This window comes from Tauraco erythrolophus, chromosome 8 (genome assembly GCF_009769465.1).
Source record: "Tauraco erythrolophus isolate bTauEry1 chromosome 8, bTauEry1.pri, whole genome shotgun sequence".
In the NCBI taxonomy this organism is placed as follows: domain Eukaryota; kingdom Metazoa; phylum Chordata; class Aves; order Musophagiformes; family Musophagidae; genus Tauraco; species Tauraco erythrolophus.
Window position 1 is genome coordinate 30,886,293 of NC_141472.1, and position 18,188 is coordinate 30,904,480.

The following is an 18,188-nucleotide window of genomic DNA, read 5'->3' on the forward strand; positions in this document are numbered from 1 at the left end:
CCAGATTAATTTAGTACTTCAGTCATTTATTTAGAGGAGATCAGTTTAGGTAGAAGGGTGGATGGATTGGCTTGTGAGTGCATATTGCAGTTCTCCGTACTGTAAATCAGCATAGCTCCAAGGAAATTTGGGAAAAAGCAGCATTTCTGACCCTTAAACATGATTTTAGTTGTCTCTAATCACAATGGCTTCAACTTTTAAATTAAATGTATGTATGTACACAAATATATATGCATATATATCTCTCTCTACTCGAAGGTTCTTTTCTCCTTATATTACACCTTTGCTTGTTCACGTTATCCACAGTATCAGAAGACTCAACTCAGAGCTTCCTGGCTCTTTGAAATTATTTCAGTTTTTATTTTAATGTAGTGCTTCTGGTTTATTTTTATGGTTTTGCAGAAATAAATCATAGTGAAATCATAAAACTTGGGGATGGAAGGGAAGCTTGGGCTGTGGGCTTGCGGTGTCTGATGGTCTCCCATACTTACACTCTGGCCAAAGTACATTGCTTTCGCAGACTGAGGGCCCCACAAACCAGCACAGCTCCTCCCAAGCTTTTTCAAAGCAATATAAGGCTTAATGTAAACTACATCAGAAGATAAAAGATACTTATTCTTGATTTACAATTTATTAATGAGTTAACAGGTTGAATATTAATTAATCTATTAATATGTTGAATAGTAAATTGCTACTACTGGCATAATTAACTTATAGCAAATAGTCTTTTCTAAAAAGTTAATCTCTGACTCTTTTGACAGATCTTAAGTATGTGCTACTGTTTGCCGGAAAGATAAAAGACAACACAGAAGCCAGAAGGTTATGGGATAGGATACAATACATGCTTATTTTGAAACTACTTTCCTTAATCCTCTAATGTAAAGCATATTGTGCTTTTGTAGATTTAATAGGGGAAAAAAGAGGAGAGGCTGTTTGTAGACGGAATTACGTTATCAACCACAAGCACCATGTCTTTTCTAGAGGAGAATGCTGTGTTAACTAACACATGAACATTCAGCTCAACAGTGAAAATTTTCTCAAGTGCAATTATACTATCACATGACTGTGTTATGTTCTTAGCAAGCTCTGTAATCGAGCCTGATGTCATAACAATATGATACTTACATTAACATACTCATAGACACACACACTTCCTCAAAAACTTCGCTGTTGGAACAAGTTCCTACAGGTTTTCTGTAATACCCACTGTACCCACTCTTGAGGCTTTCACCTCTGGGCTGAAATACAGCAAATAATGAAGTGTTGTACTGTGTAAGTTCAGGGAGTAAAGAATCTGTAGCAAGTGCAGCTGAAGAGGAATTTTGGTACACAAAATCTGTGGCCATTCGTTTCACCAACCAAACTGCTTCATACAAATCTTGGATTTCCGGAAGAGATTTTCCATTCAAGTTCACATTCAGACCTTCTTAAATTAGACATTTGCCAGAGTGATAGTGTAAAGTTATGTTGTAGGTGGAAGCAAAGTCTGATTTTTTTAGCCATTGAGTCATATCGGAGTTAATTCTAGAAGGTGTGCCATTGATGAATAGGTGAAGTACTATCATAACAACAACTAACTTTATTACAAAATTCAGGTCCCAAGATCCCTCTTATAAATTGCGAGATGCTTGGGAAAAGAAATTTTCTATTGCCACTTATATGGTAAAGGGGCATCAAAGATCCCAAGTCCTTGCAATAGATCTTGCAATTAAACATTGAAAAGAGAAAAACTGCATTGATAACTATGAAAATCACAGACTAAATATGAAGGGCTTTTATGGTGTAAAAATACGTTTGCATAAAAAATGCTCTGTTTTAATTTGCAGAAGGACATTTTAACCTAATTCTAAGTTACCTCAACTTAATTAGGGACTGCAGACAGAAGTAGGTACCTAAAAATTATGTAATTTTAATTTTTTCTGAAGTATTGATCCCACCCTGCTAGAATGCTGGTTGCTATCAAAGCCAGTAATTTAATTATTAATTTAATATATTAATCCATAATTTCATTTGGAAAATTTGATTAAAAAAAAGGAACACAAGATTGGTTAACATGAAATTTTTTCAAGCACGCTTAAATCTCTTTCCAACAGCAGCCATCCAACAAGGTAGCACTGTTCAACTCAGTGAGCTAAATTGTCAGTAAGGTTAGCTGCCATATTATTCTGGAAAAATCCCCTGCCTTATCTATTTCCAGGATAATTCCAGTTTTCATACAGCTGGCTTCAGTGTGATGATGGTAATCACATTCAACTTTATCTGTAAGACACTAAAATAGGCTTTCTACCCTACATATAACTGGTAAAGCTTCAGTTAACGTATCTGCTTCAGCAGCGCACTTCAGGAAACGTGGGCCAGCTGGAGAGAGTCCAAAGAATAAAGAGTGACTGGCAATTAGCAAACATGACCTATAAAAAACAACTGAAAAAACAGGTGCTATTTGAAGGAAGGAAAGAATTCTGAGGAGTGAGAAAACAACAATTTTTGAATATTTAGCAGATTGATGCAAAAAGGGAAAAAAATCTGATTGCTATGTCCAGTATGCAACTAATTAATATGCTTAAGCTGCAGTAAGTGACATTTAAGGTAAATGTTGCTGATTTTTTCTTTAATGGTAAAGTAATCCAATATTTTAAATGAACTGCTACAATGATACCACAATCTTAATGGCATAAAAAAAAAAACATGTCAAAAATTATATATGTGTAACTAATCTTGCCTTTAGGCCACGGAATGAGACTACCTGACCTCTTATGACTCTCTCTAGACCTTTTCTTTTCTTTTGATTCTTGGCTATCAAGATATTCACAATAAACTTAGCTCCTTCTGTTAAGCCTCCCAGATCAGGCTCTACCTCTGTCATGCTGTTGATAATCATGACGATCAGAAGTGTAACACTTGTAAAACTGGAATGTGAAACCCCTTACCTCACAAAACGTCAGTGAGAATCTCCTTAAAAATGACCTTGTGATATGATCCTGACAAATTCCAGCTGTATCTGAAATGGAAAGGTGATTTGATAGTGAACTTTATTTTAGTGTGGTGACTTCCTGCTGTCTGTAACAAAAATAAAGTGCATGACATAGTCAAAATGCCATAAACTCCTACAAGGCCAGAACCACAGTCATATTTCGTTTACTATGGTTTGTTTCTGATATATTTTAGTTTACTGCTTTATGGTTTCTGAACTCTGAAATTCATAAATCACGGCAGGGTCAGCTCCATTTTCTTAAGTATATAAATAATCTGTATAATGTAGTTCTTGTTAGACTATTCATGCCCAAAGAGAAAAATCATCTTTGACAAAATTATTTTTATTTTGGAACAAACTCTGTTTGAGTGCACCTTATGTACATATACCTCTTCTGGCAAGTTATCTAAGCCTAGATTAGCTCTGGCAGCTGAACTCTGCCCATACAAAGATCTTGTATTTTGAGAACAAAAAGGACATCACAGCATTCTAGGTAATCCAACAGTTTTTTTTTCTGTTTTCCCCAATCAGCTTTCTTCTGTTCTCCCCAGTTTTACACTGGCATTCATTTTGATTGAGAAATGGTTTAAAAAGTAGGATAAAAAAATACAGTGGCTTTGGATTGAATAAATTAATAACAACTTAAGGGTCTAGTTACCTTCACTAAACCACTTTGTGCTGCACAGGTGCTACAAGGGACTGGCTGTGTGTAGCTAAGAATTCCTTCAGAGAGCGGACGAAACCTCCCTGCTGCTTTAACCACCTATTCTTATGTTACTGGCTTGGCCTCGGTGCTGGAGATGTGGCAGGACCACTTCCTTCTCCACTGGCTCCTGATTTCTTTGTGGTTATTATGGACAACAGTTCCTGTCTAAGTCTCTTGTAAACTGAGGCTGGTGTAAAAGTTGTGAATCAGGCACCCGTCCTGCAGCTGCCCCTCTTCAGCATTCAGATGTCAGCAGAGAAGAGAATCTGCCTCCTATTTCTGTTATCACCCGAGATTGCAAATGACATCACTAAATCTGCAAAGACTGACTTCTTAGGTGGCATTGATTCCCTGGCAAATCAAGGTCATCCCTCCAACTTCCTCATCAGTTTATATACCTTTACTTTTACTCCTGAGACTACTATTACATGCTCCGTGCAGGAACAGGGAACACCTTCTCTCCATCATTTGCAGCCTGCTAGGCCTTATAGTTTCTCAAATAAATTTTTCCTGAACTGGATTCCTTACCTTGTTCCTCCTGTAGGAACTTGTGCAAAAGAAAAAAAGGCCCAGATGCTATAAAACACTGTCAAAGGAAAACTAGGTATGCAGGTGGTGGTTTTACACAAACACTGTACAAAACAACAAATACGGAGGCGAAGGCAACTGCCAGTTCCATCTAGCATGAATTTATCAGAAAGGAGACAGATAACAATGTTAGCTTCTCTCCTCTCAGCAGTGGTGGTAATCTGTGGGATCTGATCAATAGATCCCATAAAGTTCACACAGATCCCCTCTTCCCTGCAGCACTTGGGTTAAGTTTGGGGATCGACTACCCATCTTATTAGGAATGGGTCTACTGCCATCTTCTCCATGTAATTCCTTATATACATCCCCTTGATTTTCTTTGTCAATTACTTCCACAATTAAAAAAAAAAATAAAAATCGAATAGAGCTATATATCTGGGTTTTACATCTTTTCCCATTACTAGCTTCTAGAACTAATTTCAGCTAATTCTTGTTTCAGCTAACCATCTTTCTAGAATACATTTCTGCTTATAAAATAGAACCGCTCAGAAGCAAAGTATGAGTCCTAATCTTCACAAAATTATAAATATTTGCTGCTTAGTCATTCCACCACACTTACTATTGTTCATGACTCCAGCAGTGACACAGACTGCCCTGTTACATTCTTAGTGGGCTAGAAACTAAACGCATGCCATCAAAAATACTGTCCCTATCTCTAAGAATTTGCAGTTTAGAACATATTATGGCATGATAAAGCAACAACTAGAGATAAATTTTTCCATCTCTACTGAAACCTTACTTGTTTAGAAAGAGAACGTTTATTGTCTGCAAAGCACTTAGAATAAAATAAATGCAACATAAATGACAATGAAAAGGAATTTTCTCTCCTAAATTGTTCTATAGAATTTTTTTTCTAAAGTACTGAAGCAAAAATATATCTGTAACACCTATGGTAACCATGGAAATTACACCAGGCAACATGCATAATGATTCAAAATGTGGCATCAGACAAATGTTCTTTGTCATGACTGGATTACTACAAAGAAGCAGGTTTCCCCTAAACAATTTGCAGAAGCAGGATAGCTGTGGTTAATTTCTCAACACTCTTTTTTGCAAGGGGGGGAGGGAAGTGTCAGCACTGTAGTATGGGCAGCAGACTAATATTGTGTTCAGTTTGAAAAGACCCAGCTTTCCAGATTCTTGGTAGTTTCATAGAATCATAGAATAGTTTAGGTTGGAAAAGACCTTTAAGATAATTGAGTCCAACTGTTAACCTAACACTGCCAAGTCCACCACCAAACCATGTCCCTGTACACCACATCTACACGTCTTTTAAATACCTCCGGGGATGGTCACTCAACCACTTCCCTGGGCAGACTGTTCCAGTGTTTGACAACCCTTTTGGTGAAGAATTTTTTCCTAACATCCAATCTAAACCTCCCCTGGCACAACCTGAGGCCATTTCGACTTGTCCTATTGCTTGTTATTTGGGAGAAGAGACCGACACCCACCTCGCTACAACCTCCTTTCAGGTAGTTGTAGAGAGTGATAAGGTCTCCCCTCACCCTACTTTTCTGCAGGCTAAATGACCCCAGTTCCCTCAGCCGCTCCTTATAAGACTTGTACAGGGGCACAATCATTTCTCTAGTCCTGCTGGTCACACTATATCTGATACAGGCCAGGATGCCATTGGCCTTCTTGGCTACCTGGGCACACTGCTGGCTCATATTCAGCTGGCTGTCAATCAACACTTCCAGGTCCTTTCTGCCAGGCAGCTTTCCAGCCACTCTTTCCAAACCTGTAGCATTGCTTGGGGTTGTTGTGACCCTACTGCAGGACCTGACACTTAGCCTGTTGAACCTCCTACAGTTGGCCTCAGCCCATTGATCCAGCCTGTCCAGATCCCTCTGAAGAGCCTTCCTACCCTCAAGCAGATCAACACTCCCACCCAACTTGGTGTCCTTTACAACGATCAGAGAACTGAGGGTGCAGTTGATCTCCTCGTCCAGATCACTGATGAACAGATTAAACAGAACTGGCCCCAGTACTGAGCTCTGGCGAACGCCACTTGTGACTGGATGCCAACTGGATTTAATTCACCACAACTCTTTGGGCCCAGCCATCCAGCCAGATTTTTACCCAGTATGTTTCAACTCATAGATATGACTTGCTGAAAATATTTATCTTCTGTGAATAGTCACATCAGAGCAACTAGTCCTACCACATTGCCTGCACAACATGAAAGATGGCCATGGAAACACACAGTTACAGAATAAATAGGAACCAGTTCTAATTAAATTTTACTTGGCTTTTTATGGACTACATACAAATGCACAAAATCTATCTTAAAAACAGTTCATGCATAATCCTAGAAATATCAAGGTTTGGGTAATTTAAGCTGTAAAACAACATTCCTTCACAGTTGGCAACATTTCTTTCTCTGCTTATTCCTTCTCTGCATGGACGGCATCAAATAGTAAACAGCTCTCAGTCTGCCAGTTTCTAATGCAAGATGAATATCGGTGCAGTTCTTAATCTGATACAGTCCATAATGCAGAGGGGAAGAATTACTACAATCGGGACCTTTCCAAATAAACAAATCCAAAAAGAGAAAGTCACTTTTCCAACTAAGGGGTTAACTAAAATCCGGTGCTTTGCAGTGAGTTAGGAGGAGAAACTGATAATGATGCAAGGATGATGTCAATCCTGTTTACTTACAAACCATGTAGAAAACTTGGTTTCCTTCAAGATGGGAGAAATTCAGAAGACATTTCCTTTTAACGTAGTCTTGAAGTACTCAGCTATTCCTCAGAGCCACACACCTACTTTTTCCTGCCTCTGTAACTTCTTTTTTCCAATTTCTGGCATTTTTTACTAACCCAGAAATTACAGATTATAGTAAATCTCTTTCCAGTTCCTCCTCCTCCTCCATTTTATTTTGTTTTGGCAATAGGCCACTGTTTCACCTATCACTGGATTGCTGAATTGCTTTTTTTTTTCCATTTATTTTAAGTGACAGGCCTTTTTTATGCTCTCCAACTTCGAAACACAATTTCACCCAGCCATAGAGGTAGAAGGTAATTAATTCTTTCCCTTTCTCTTCTGTAGGAGGCTACAAAGAGGCCCAATGTGAAAGCAGGAATTAACACAACTACTTAATCTATTACTTCTGTCCCAGAGGATCTGAACCCCCAGAGATCAGTGGTAGTAACAACTTCCATCATTTCCCAAAGTGGGTGTTATCAGCATATTGCTGTTTTTCTAGAAGGGGGAATTTTACCAAACATATTCATAACTCCAGGGTGTGAAATTTAAATAGGTCAACATTTAAACATAGAAAAATTAACCAAATTAATTGAAGCAGAAAGAAAAGGTATGTTTTCCTTTGTGCTTGGCAGGACAGCTATGTCTGATCATGTGATTGGCAACATTAGAATTGGCCAGAGACAATTTGCATTTGGGTGCTGATGAAGATTTGAAGAAAAGAATTGCAGTAAATACTGCAATAGCCATTTTTTTTTCCCCCCGAGCTGTTAAAACTGCTCTGTGCCGCACACGTACATGACAGTATTACAATATAATGATTTAATAAAACACTCGGCACCCTCAACACTTACAAGAAGCAGAGATGTTCCCACTCCTTTGCCTCCAGAGGTCGGAATTATTAATTTCTGCAGCCATCAGTAGAATTTGCACTAAAATATGTGATGTGTTTAAGACAGAGCCCTTCCTAACTTCTTTCGGGTCAAAACAGAGAACTGAGGGCGCAGTTGATCCCCTCGTCCAGATCACTGATGAAGAGATTAAACAGAACTGGCCCCAGTACTGAGCTCCGGGGAACGTCCCTTGTGACTGGATGCCAACTGGATTTAATCAAACAGAGCCTGTGGGGTTTACGGGCTCAGCCTCCCGGTGGGGCTCCCTACATGACCCTGGGGAGAACCAACGCTACAGCAGCTCCCCCAGGCCGCTCTCCCTCACAAGCAGCAGCGGGGCGGGCAGCCTTTTCCTGTTGCTCCTTTGCTGCTCCCGTTAACAGGTCTGGACGCCTCTCAGCAGCGCGAACACAACCGCTGTGCCCGGGACACGCGCCCACCGTGCGCCACGGCTCTCACGGCGGCGGACGCCCCTGCGCCTCAGCAGCCGCCGCCGCCGCCTCGCCCCGCCCTCCCACGCCGATTGGCCCGTGCGCCCCACGTGACCGCCGGGCGGGCGGAGGAGGCGGTGACGGGGCGGGCGCGCGCTCGCGGGAGCCGGGCCCGGCGGGAGCGGCGCCGACGAGGGCGGAAGTGCGCGGCGGGGGCGCGCGGGCGGCGGCACCCCGATGAGAGCGCGGGGGGCGGCGGCGGTGAAAGCGGAGCCGGGTGCCGGGCCGGGGCTGCAGCGCGGAGCCGGGTCGTAGCCCGCAGGTGAGAGGGAGGCGGGGGTGTGCCGTGGGGCGGCCCGGGGCCCCTCCCCGAGCTTTACGGGAAGCTCGGCTGTCCCAGCGCCGCTCCCTCGGGGAGAGGAGGCGGGAGCCGCCGGGTCCCGGCCGCGGCCTGGGCGGGCCTGGGCCCGCTGGTTGCGGGATGTAGCCGAGCCTCGTCGCTCCTGTCCCTCCCCTTTCTGTGGAGAGGGAGGGGAGGTGTCACCCGGGGGTGCGGGGCAGCCCCCTTCGTTCCGGGGGTGTGGGGCGAGGAGAGCCCGGCGGCTTCTCCAGCCCGGGGACGCGGCTCCTCGGCCGTCGGGTGTGGGTGAGGAGGGAGGTGGGGAGAGCAGTGCCTCGCGGGTAGCCTGTGTCCCTCAGGCCTGCGTGGGAGCCGGAATGGCGCTGCGGCCCCTCTGTCGTGGGTTTGGCTACTTCTGCTGCGTCCCGGTGGCGTTGGGGCTGAGGTGGAGCCGTGGGAGCTGGGTGGTTGCTGTGACTTGTAGATACAAGTGGGGCTCGGGGGAGGGAAAGGGCGAGGAGAAGCTGGCCTTGAGTGTTAGCTTTTCTGGTAAATTCCTTCTGTCTTCCCTTGGCTGCCCTGGGATAAGTGATAACGTTTCATCTGCGTGAGATGAACCGGGGAGGGGTTGAGATGCTGTTGGTGTCAGCTGAAGCAGATGTTTCTGAGGGATCTTGTTTTATCTGGCCAGGTTCTCTCTGGGCTGCTATTTATTCTCCCTCCAGCCTTACTGGTGTAGATCTTGGAGGAGGATAAAAGTGATGCCTGAGTGTGACCTTACCTGGAGAAAGGCAGGCAGAGAGGTTGTGAGAAGCAGCCTGGTCATGCTTCCCGAACAGCTGGTGGAGGCCTAACTTGGTCTTTCTGCTGGAGTCTTGTTGAATCAATTTTGATCCTAGAACAGGAGACTTAGTCTACTGACTGCCCCTGGGTGTTTTTGTGGCAGAAAGGGAGCCAGGAGACTGTACCTGCCCTAGGACCAGCCTTGCCTTTTTCAAAGCTGAAGGCTGCAGTATGGATAGCTTCTTGCTTGTTGAACTGTCCAAACATTACTTTTCTAGTTCTGACATCCTTGTTTCCCTTGTGAGGGAGAGGGAAGTGCCTGTCAGTTCAAGGGCATCCTCAGAGCCATGAATTTCAGGAAAAGCTGTGATCTTTTAGAAGCGCTAAATGCCTTCACCTCTGGTTGAAGTTATGAAAGCTGAGAGAAGGAACTAACAACCAGGACCCAGACTTGTGGTTCTTGCAAATGATTTGCTTGAAGGCTGAAAATAACTTTATTGTAGATAGTTCAATAGCAACAGCTCAATCTTACTTGGTAATAGCATCTTTACAGCTTATTCACTTGTAGCAAACTTGTTAAAATAGTTTTATCTACTACTTTAATTGCTTCTGGCCCCTGTACACTGAACTAAGATCTTTTGCTTATGATCAGGTGATATCAACTTACCATGGTAAAAGTCTTTGTGTTTACTTCCTGTATTAAATATTTTATATAAGGAACAGAAAAGCTTTCAGTCTCCTCCTGTAGTTTCCTATATTAGATTTTTAGTAGTAAATTGTTTGTTGTACACCTTGTTTGGAGTAGGCCAACTTGATTCTGTTTTGCATGCCTGGAGAAAAGTAAAGCTGACCTATTTTCATGGGTGTTATGTATATGCTGCGGAGGAATGTCTAGTTTAAAGATTTAACTAGAATGCTTTAGAAAAACTCTTAACTGGAAGCTTAATTTGACCAGACAATACCCTTTCTCAGTCACTCTTTAAAACTCTCAAACTTGTCTCTAATTGTCAGCACAGTGGTACTCGATGTTTGGATAGAAGAGCAGTTAAGACATTTTGATCAAATCAAGGCAGTAATGATGAGACACTGCCTAGACAGCTTCGATGTGTACACTGAAATCCTGGACAATATATAGATTCTGCAATGTAATGCCTCTTTCAGGCTTTAAGTTTTTTTCAGCTGCAACTTAACTGATTGAGCACCAACTGTTATTTGACCAAATGCTGGATAAAATGGCTTGCTTTACAGGCAAGTGTTGTGGTCCAGGCATCACAAGCAACAGAGCCGTCCTGTGAACTGAGCGGAAGTGGTGCAGCAGAATAAGCCCCAACATCATGATTCTTGAACCTGGTTTGTAGTTCTTGTCCTGTTGTTTTGTAAACTCTGTTCACTTTCCATGCAATGGGTACTTGAACCTTAACTTGATAATTTCTTATTAACTAGATTCACACTCCATGTGACTGATTAAGTGAATTGCTTTTTATTCCACAATGAATTCATCTGAATTAATGGCCTCTCTCAGCAGAGGTACTGAAGGAGCCTGTTTCTCATGACAGCTGTGCAGGCAGTAGGCACTCATGGGAATGCAAGTGCATAGTGGTATCAAGACAAACAAACAATGCTTAAAGTCAGTAGGTGTCTTGTGCCTGGAATAAACTTGGGATGGGAGTAATGGTCTCTGGGAGTCTGAGTGAAAGGCAGTGTCTGGGGAGGCCACAGAAGCAGATAAACATGAGTCTCGTGTGGCTGCTACTTTTCACACCCTGTGTGCCTGACTTCAAGTAACTTTTGTATAACTGACTTATGAAAGATGCTGATCTTAATTATCCACAAGGTTAGATAGCAACTGTATTCTAAAACTCTGTCTTGACAAGGAAGTACCATCCTGTTGATAAAAACCTTCAATGCTTTAGGTTTTCTCTCTTCATCCACCCTCCACCCCCATACCTCTGGTAACTACTCTGCACCATTGTCAAGCAGTGGTGATAAGACTCCATTGCTTGTTACCTGCTCTTGTATGAAGCGGCAAGGTCAGCCAACAATCTCGGCTGTTTCACTCTCCCAGTGGTAACAATCAGTTTTGTTGCTTTTCTTCTATGATACAATTAATACTCGGCTCTCTGTAAGAGGCTATGGACTGGATATTTAAAAAGTACATGTTAATAGCTGCCGAAGAGCAATCATTTTGTGGATGGCTCCTTTTAGCCCATTAAACAGGACTAAGCAACTTTCATCCATGCCTGCCCCAGAAATATCAAGTTGTCTTGTCATTTAAGCAGGATAAGTCTCTATACTCAGGCTTTGTCTCTTCATGTTCTTCCAAATACTGCTTTAATAGTTATATTAGAGGATCTGTTTTGTCTCTTGTGCTTGAGATGTGCAAATGTGTTTTTCAAGACCTGTCAAAATGCGAGTCATGAAGTCGTGTAATGTGAGAATGTTATTTAGGCTGCTGTGTAAGTAGCTACTTGAATCTTTATGGTTACAAAGTGCTTTCTTAGAGCAGTCGCTCTCAACTGTGTTATGCAGGATCTTGAGCCTGTAGCCTTCCTAATGCTGAAGTGTTTGAGAAAGGGGCAAATAATAGTTGATTAGAGGAATAGGAGACTTAATGAAAATGCAGTCCTGACTAGGAATCTTTGCAGGATCACAAGTCAAAGGCTGAAAAATTGGTCCTGTGATTATAAGCATTTGTTAAAGCCTTAATCCTGTCAACTGTTACTCTGTGAATTAGTGTTGCTGTCAGTTGATGTGATTAGCATGAAATATTTCAGACCACTGAGTGCAATGGAACTAGAGTTTTTAATATGTTCTTCTTAAGTTTGGAATGTGGCAGAACTAATCTGAAGGCAAAGCATAGAACTGGAGAGCTGAGAACATGCTGAGTTAAGCAGATGCAGTGATTTCTCTGGTTTCTAGCTCCTTCTGTGTGTATCTTTACCTGTAGTGAAAAAGATTGTTCTTCAGAAGAGTACTGGAGACCTAGACTTAGACCCAGCTTTGGGCATGGTTTTGTTCATGTAGGTGGCCATGTTGAAGAATGTTTCCAATTTAGATTTAATATTGATGACAGTTTTTTCTGCAAGTTAGTGGCTTAACTCACAGGTTTAAAAAAGCTAAAATCCTACCTTACAGATAAGATTATTATAGAATACTCCATTACAGGATTAGACACAAAACATGGCAAAGCACTTTAAAAGCTTAATTGTAGGAGCTACCTGAACTCTGTAGCCATGTTGCGGAACACTAAAGTGGCTTTTTTTAAAGGAGTTTGTTTATAAGGTTAGTGCTACCCTGCTCAGCGGGACACTCTCTTGGTCACCACTCTAGAGCATACATTTAATGAGCAAAGTGTTTTTGGGATCAAGCTGCGTGCCAGTTGCCTCAGCTTACCAAAAAAAGAGGTAGTTTTGCCACTTGGGGAAGCTGCTCCCTGATTAGAATTAATTAATTTAAAGTATGTAGTGATCTCTGATACAGCCTTTCCACTAAACTGCTGCTGCGGTAAGAAACTCCTCCCCATGATGGTACTCTTCTGCTCTTTAGTGTTCTTGACTTATTATGAGATCCCATTTTGGGTAGGTAAGGAATTCTCATTAGCGTAGTCACAAAGAAGTCTCATTGACTTTTATGGCAGCCTTCTGCTTTTATCTACCATATCATAAAATACACTAGCCAAGCAATTTAAGGAAATGGTCTTTCAAAAGACAGGAGTGTGCTTGAAACTTGCTATTTCTTGTTCTACTTTCTCATTTTCAAAACACATTTTAGGAAGCAATTTAATTTTTTAAACCATTCTGCAAACTCATTGAGAATTTACTTTTAAGTTTGTCTTCTAAGGCAAAGTAAAATCAAAGTATGTTTTATCAGTTGAATCTGTTCTGAAGTTATAATGGAAGGAAACTAATTTAAAAAATTATTAGATATAAGTAGGCTGACTAGTGGTGATTCTGTACATCTTTACCTTCATTTAGTTTGTAAAACAGGGATAGAGCAGTGATCCTGTCAAACTCCTGTCCTTAAGTATTTGCAACTGTCTTCTAACAGTAGCTATCATCTGATGAGCATGCCTCCTATTGTACTCTTGTAAATAAATATTAGTTAAGGATTTGTGTAAGTGTTTTTTTAGCTCTGCTGTACGACTTGGCACGAGTTGTCAAATAGTTCTGCTTCCAGAGACTCCCCACAAATAACATTTGTAGCAACTCTATTGCTACTTAGTTTCTGAGGCTTGAAGACACTTATGGAGACTGCTTGTCCAGCCCTTTTGCTGACTGTGCTAATCCTGACCTGTAAACTGGCTCATCATCCATCCCTAGGTAGAACTCCATGTATTCCTGCTTTTCTCATGGGAAGGGCAACTCTCCTGCCTTGCCTTCCTGGCCTATCTGCCCTAAAGAGGTTGTAGACATCCACTGCAGCACTCTAACCATGAGAGCTATCCCAGCTTATCTCTGATCTCAGAGAGGTTATGGTCCCTGCAGGTACTACACACAAACCCCCAATGTCTCCTGTTTGTTCCCTGTGCGGCATGCATTAGTGTACAGAAGCGCCCTGTTGTGCTGATTTCCCAGGAAGGGCATGAGAGCTCTGAGATGAGCTGGCTGTGTATCAGAGTAGTAGGGGTTTTTATTCTGGTAATGTGCTCTGTGGAGAGAGGAAATGTCTCAAAAGAGCACCCAAGGATAAATGTATAGTTTATGTTCTGCATTGGTTCTGTGTCTTCATGTGACTTATCACTTGCTAGGTCATAAAGAGAAGTAAGTGTCTTGAAGTAAATGTGTCCTAATTTCTATATTGAAGTCAAGTGGTTCTAAGTTGAGTCTGCCAACCAAAACCAGAGTTATCAACAAGCGTGTTATATTGTGCCACTCTTCCTCCTCCAGTGCTCTGGAGCCTCTGTGGTTGGAGAGCATGTGCTTGGCTGTAAATGCTTTTGTCATGGCAGGCAGTGTTCTCCATGAGAGAGACCAAGGGTAATGCTTATCCCATGAAGGAGCTTTCCACAGCTTTTTATTTTTATTAACTTTACATTTTGACTAGGGATACCAAAATTGCATGTGACCCCTGTACTGGTGTAATATCCCAGTTTCTATTTAAAGACAGAAATACTGCTTTTGGCTTTGAGATAAAGTATGTGAGTACAGTAGACTGGAAACCTACGTGCCTTTTTGTTATTTAAAGCATCTGTTCTTAGTCCAGTCGAAAGGTAGCTTCTTTTATGTGCCGAATACCTTGGTGTGGTATTCGATCATCCTGGCTGGGGGAACTGGAGTGGAGAAATCTGTCTAAAGGTGACTTAATGCAGCAGGTGAATTATGGGTAACTGGTAATTATCTGAAGTGTTCAATGTTGCTATTGTTGCTTTATGTGATGCAAATGCCTTGACTGAAAGATGGGGAAGAGGTTGAGCGTGTGGCACTTGTGTGGTATGCCTGATTGAGGGAGCTTAGTGACTCATACTATACATCTGTGAACCCTTCAGTTAAGTGCTTAAAATAGTGAAATTACTTTCAGGGGCTACAGGGAGATAATTCTCCAGGGGCACTGGGGAGGTAGAACTCCTACAGTAAAGAGTAAGCTCGGAGTAGGTGTTTATTACTCACCTCCATCAAATGAGAGCACAAATAATGGCTTACATTTCCCGAAATAGAGAGTCAACATGGGACACTAACTTCAGATTAGGAGCAAGGGGTCTAATTGCATGGGCAGACACAGTTGCTTCTGCTGCTAGTACCTAAGCCAAGCTAAAGAGCGTTTGGGTTTCTGATTTGTTCCAGGCATCCAGTTCACTGGGGAAACTGAAGACAGCAAGATCTAGTGAGATCCATCTTCTGGGGGAACAGTGGTAGCAGCTTGTGTGGCCTGTTTTGTGCTGTGTTTGCAAGACAATGGGCTAGCTCTGACCACTCAGGGATCGGGTCCGTGATAGAGAGCAGGAAACTTGACTGGGTAACGTTTCATGAGAGCTGAAGAACTAAATCCTGCAACTCCGTAGCATGCTTATGACTGAACTGGTATTTGTTGGAATTTGCTAGGTCAATGTTAGGGACAGCTTCCTTGTGGATTATACAGCTGCAGGCTATCCACTGCAGTAAGAACAGAAACCATGTTGTAACCTTGTAGTGATGTGGGATTTCAGTCTTAGGTTGTTTTGAGCTCTAGTGTGCCACTTAAGAGATTGCGTAAGCTGAGATATTTGACATTTCTGTTGTATTTGTTATAATTCCAGAGATCTGATTAAAAAATTGTTTTAGATTAATAATTGGAAGCATGTTGTTATCTCTTAGCAGTGGTTTGGTGGACTTGGTATATGTTGTGTATTGAAGATGAGCCTGGTCCTGCATAGATGAGTATTCAAAGAGAGCACAATTAAAACATGCTTTGCAAGTCAGTGGGAATGAGGCTGTCGTACAACTCTGTTGCTTGAGTGTAATTTTTCTGGTATGAGCCGAATTGACTAGTGTGAAAAATGATGTCATAATTCACCTTAAATTATGAGGTAACTAGACAGTTATCACCACAGTGACAAACTCTTAGCATAGATTAATGGTATTATCTCAATCTTTGTGCTTGTAGAAGATTCCTATCAGGTTTCTTAGTGAGCTTTTGCTAGGATAAGAACAGTGTGGTAGATCCTTTTCTTCTATAGTCTGTCTGCAATGTGTCTTCTGAGTATTAATACTTGACCTGGAGGCTTCCTGAAAGTACTTGGAGAGATGTTTTTAGCTGTAATGGCACTAATGTCTTATGACTTCCAGTTCAGGTAATGCTGAACAACCTGCTAGTTGCTCAGCACTGAGTAATGTGGAAAAGCGGGATGGTGGTTTCTTTCTCTTTCCTATATAAAACCATATGATGCTTCTGTGTGCTATCTGTGAAACGGTGAGGCAATTTAAAGTATTAATAACTGTATTGTGTTGACCTGTATCTAACTTTTTAAAACAGTAAACCTTTTGTGCAAGACTTTAGGAGGACTGTAAAGGGCTGAGACCTTCCCAAGGGACCTCACTTCTCAGGAGGAACTTCACTTTAGGGTGGTGCTGCACACCTCCGTTGCGGGGGTGTGTAATGCTTGTGAGCCTGATGTGCCTGCTGTCTCCTCTGGTGAAGAGAGGTGATGCTGCCAGTGAGGGAAGGGAAGCAGCATCTTTTCTGCTTATCTAGTTCATCACTGTTGATGTGGGACAGATACCTGTGGGACAGGATGCTACAATAACATGGCAGAGCTGGTGCATTGCACCCAATGAAACAAGCAAGATGCAAGGCTACTATTAGACTCTAAAAGGATCGGTATAACATTAAAACTTCAATTCTGCCACGCTGTTAATATCAAAGGTGGACACCATCTGTAGAAAACAGTGTCAAAAGCTTTTAAAGACCAGAGCAGTTAAACCTCATAAACATGGCCCTATTTGCTGCACAGCTTCTGTGGACTTGAAAGGACACTTTCACTTGGATTAGTTCAGAGTGTAAAAGTGAATGGAGTAACCCAGCTCTAAACCAGAGTATTCTATAAACAGTGCTTTAAGTGTTTTACAAAGGTTCTCAAGTGTGGTAACATCTTAGTCCTCAAAGATGCCTGTTGTTTAAGTTCCTTACTGATCTAAATGGATGACTTCTCACTGGCAATGCTGTGGAGACCAAACTGCTCAGGTACTTAATCAGGAGGGGTAGTTCTACATGTCTGCCTTGTTGCTGTCATCTCTTCCTCATGTGCTCGTCAGTGTTACTGAGGCTGACATTGCATCTGCAGGACAGAAATTCAAGTTTCTAAATAGTGATGACCTGAAGGCACAGAGGCACAGTATCATGTGAGGTCTCTTTGTGTCTTGGTGAAGTTGTGAGTTGCATTTTCTGGTGGTGTAGCACCATGAAGACAAACTAAGCAATGTCACAGTTGACTTGTTAACACAGATTTTTATGGTACTCTCCCTGGAAAGTTGATGCATGATGGAGTTTTGGCAGTTTTCCCACCATTACACTGACTGTTTTTTCTGATCCCCATTAGGATCTATAAGGAAACCTGTAGGGGAAACTGCCAGTTTATCTCCTTCCTCCATGAGGAAGTCTGAGTAGAGATGACTCACCTAATGACTAGGGGTACAGCACTCTGTAGCCTATTCTCATGCATCACATCCTAGGAGAGTTCACCTTGTGAATAGTATGGTTCGGTAGATAAAGTGGAACAGCAGTGGAGACAACCATTGGCTCCAGTTCTTGCAGGTATTTCCAATGCTTTGCGTGCATTCGGTATACATGAATTTAGTACAAGCATACTTGGATTAGTGTCATCTGTCCACCTGGAACTGTTTACATAGGTGGCTATCGGATGGCAGTTGTACAAATGTGTTGCCGCACAACCCAGTAGTGGCATTTCCACTTACTGGGCTCAATGTTGAGATGACCTGTGTGTTTCCTTTAAGTAGGAATCAACTAAGTATCATAACATAGTCTTAGCTTGGTAGTAAATTGGAAAGGCTTTTGTGTAACCCTCTCCTCTTACTCTAAGAATCTCTTTAATGCTGCCTGCCATGATTCCTTCTTTTGTTGGTTGAATGATCTCTGTATTTATAAAGACTAAGAGGGGAAAAACAGGCGCTGCTTTATTGGGCTGGGAAATGGAGATGCTTACCTAAACAGTCTGTGCCTGTGACAAAAATAGAATAATTGTAATGAAATAGACATTTCATACAGATCTATGTAAAGATGCCCGAAGACCAAAGTGAAGCAGCACAAATAAAGATTGCATTCTTGTGTCTGTAATCAAGCT

The 18,188-nt window shown here is 42.0% G+C and overlaps 1 protein-coding gene across 2 annotated transcripts in view; it reads left to right on the top strand.

The window, feature by feature from the left end:
- The first annotated feature begins 8,581 nt into the window (after positions 1 to 8,581).
- RALB (RAS like proto-oncogene B) overlaps positions 8,582 to 18,188 on the top strand; it is a 31,493-nt gene continuing 21,886 nt past the window's right edge. Inside the window, exon 1 of one of the 2 annotated variants that reach the window (XM_086615416.1) lies at positions 8,582 to 8,614. The gene's annotated coding sequence lies outside the window, so the exon portion shown is untranslated. The remainder of the gene's footprint in view (positions 8,615 to 18,188) is intronic. The other variant, XM_086615415.1, reaches the window with a different exon arrangement.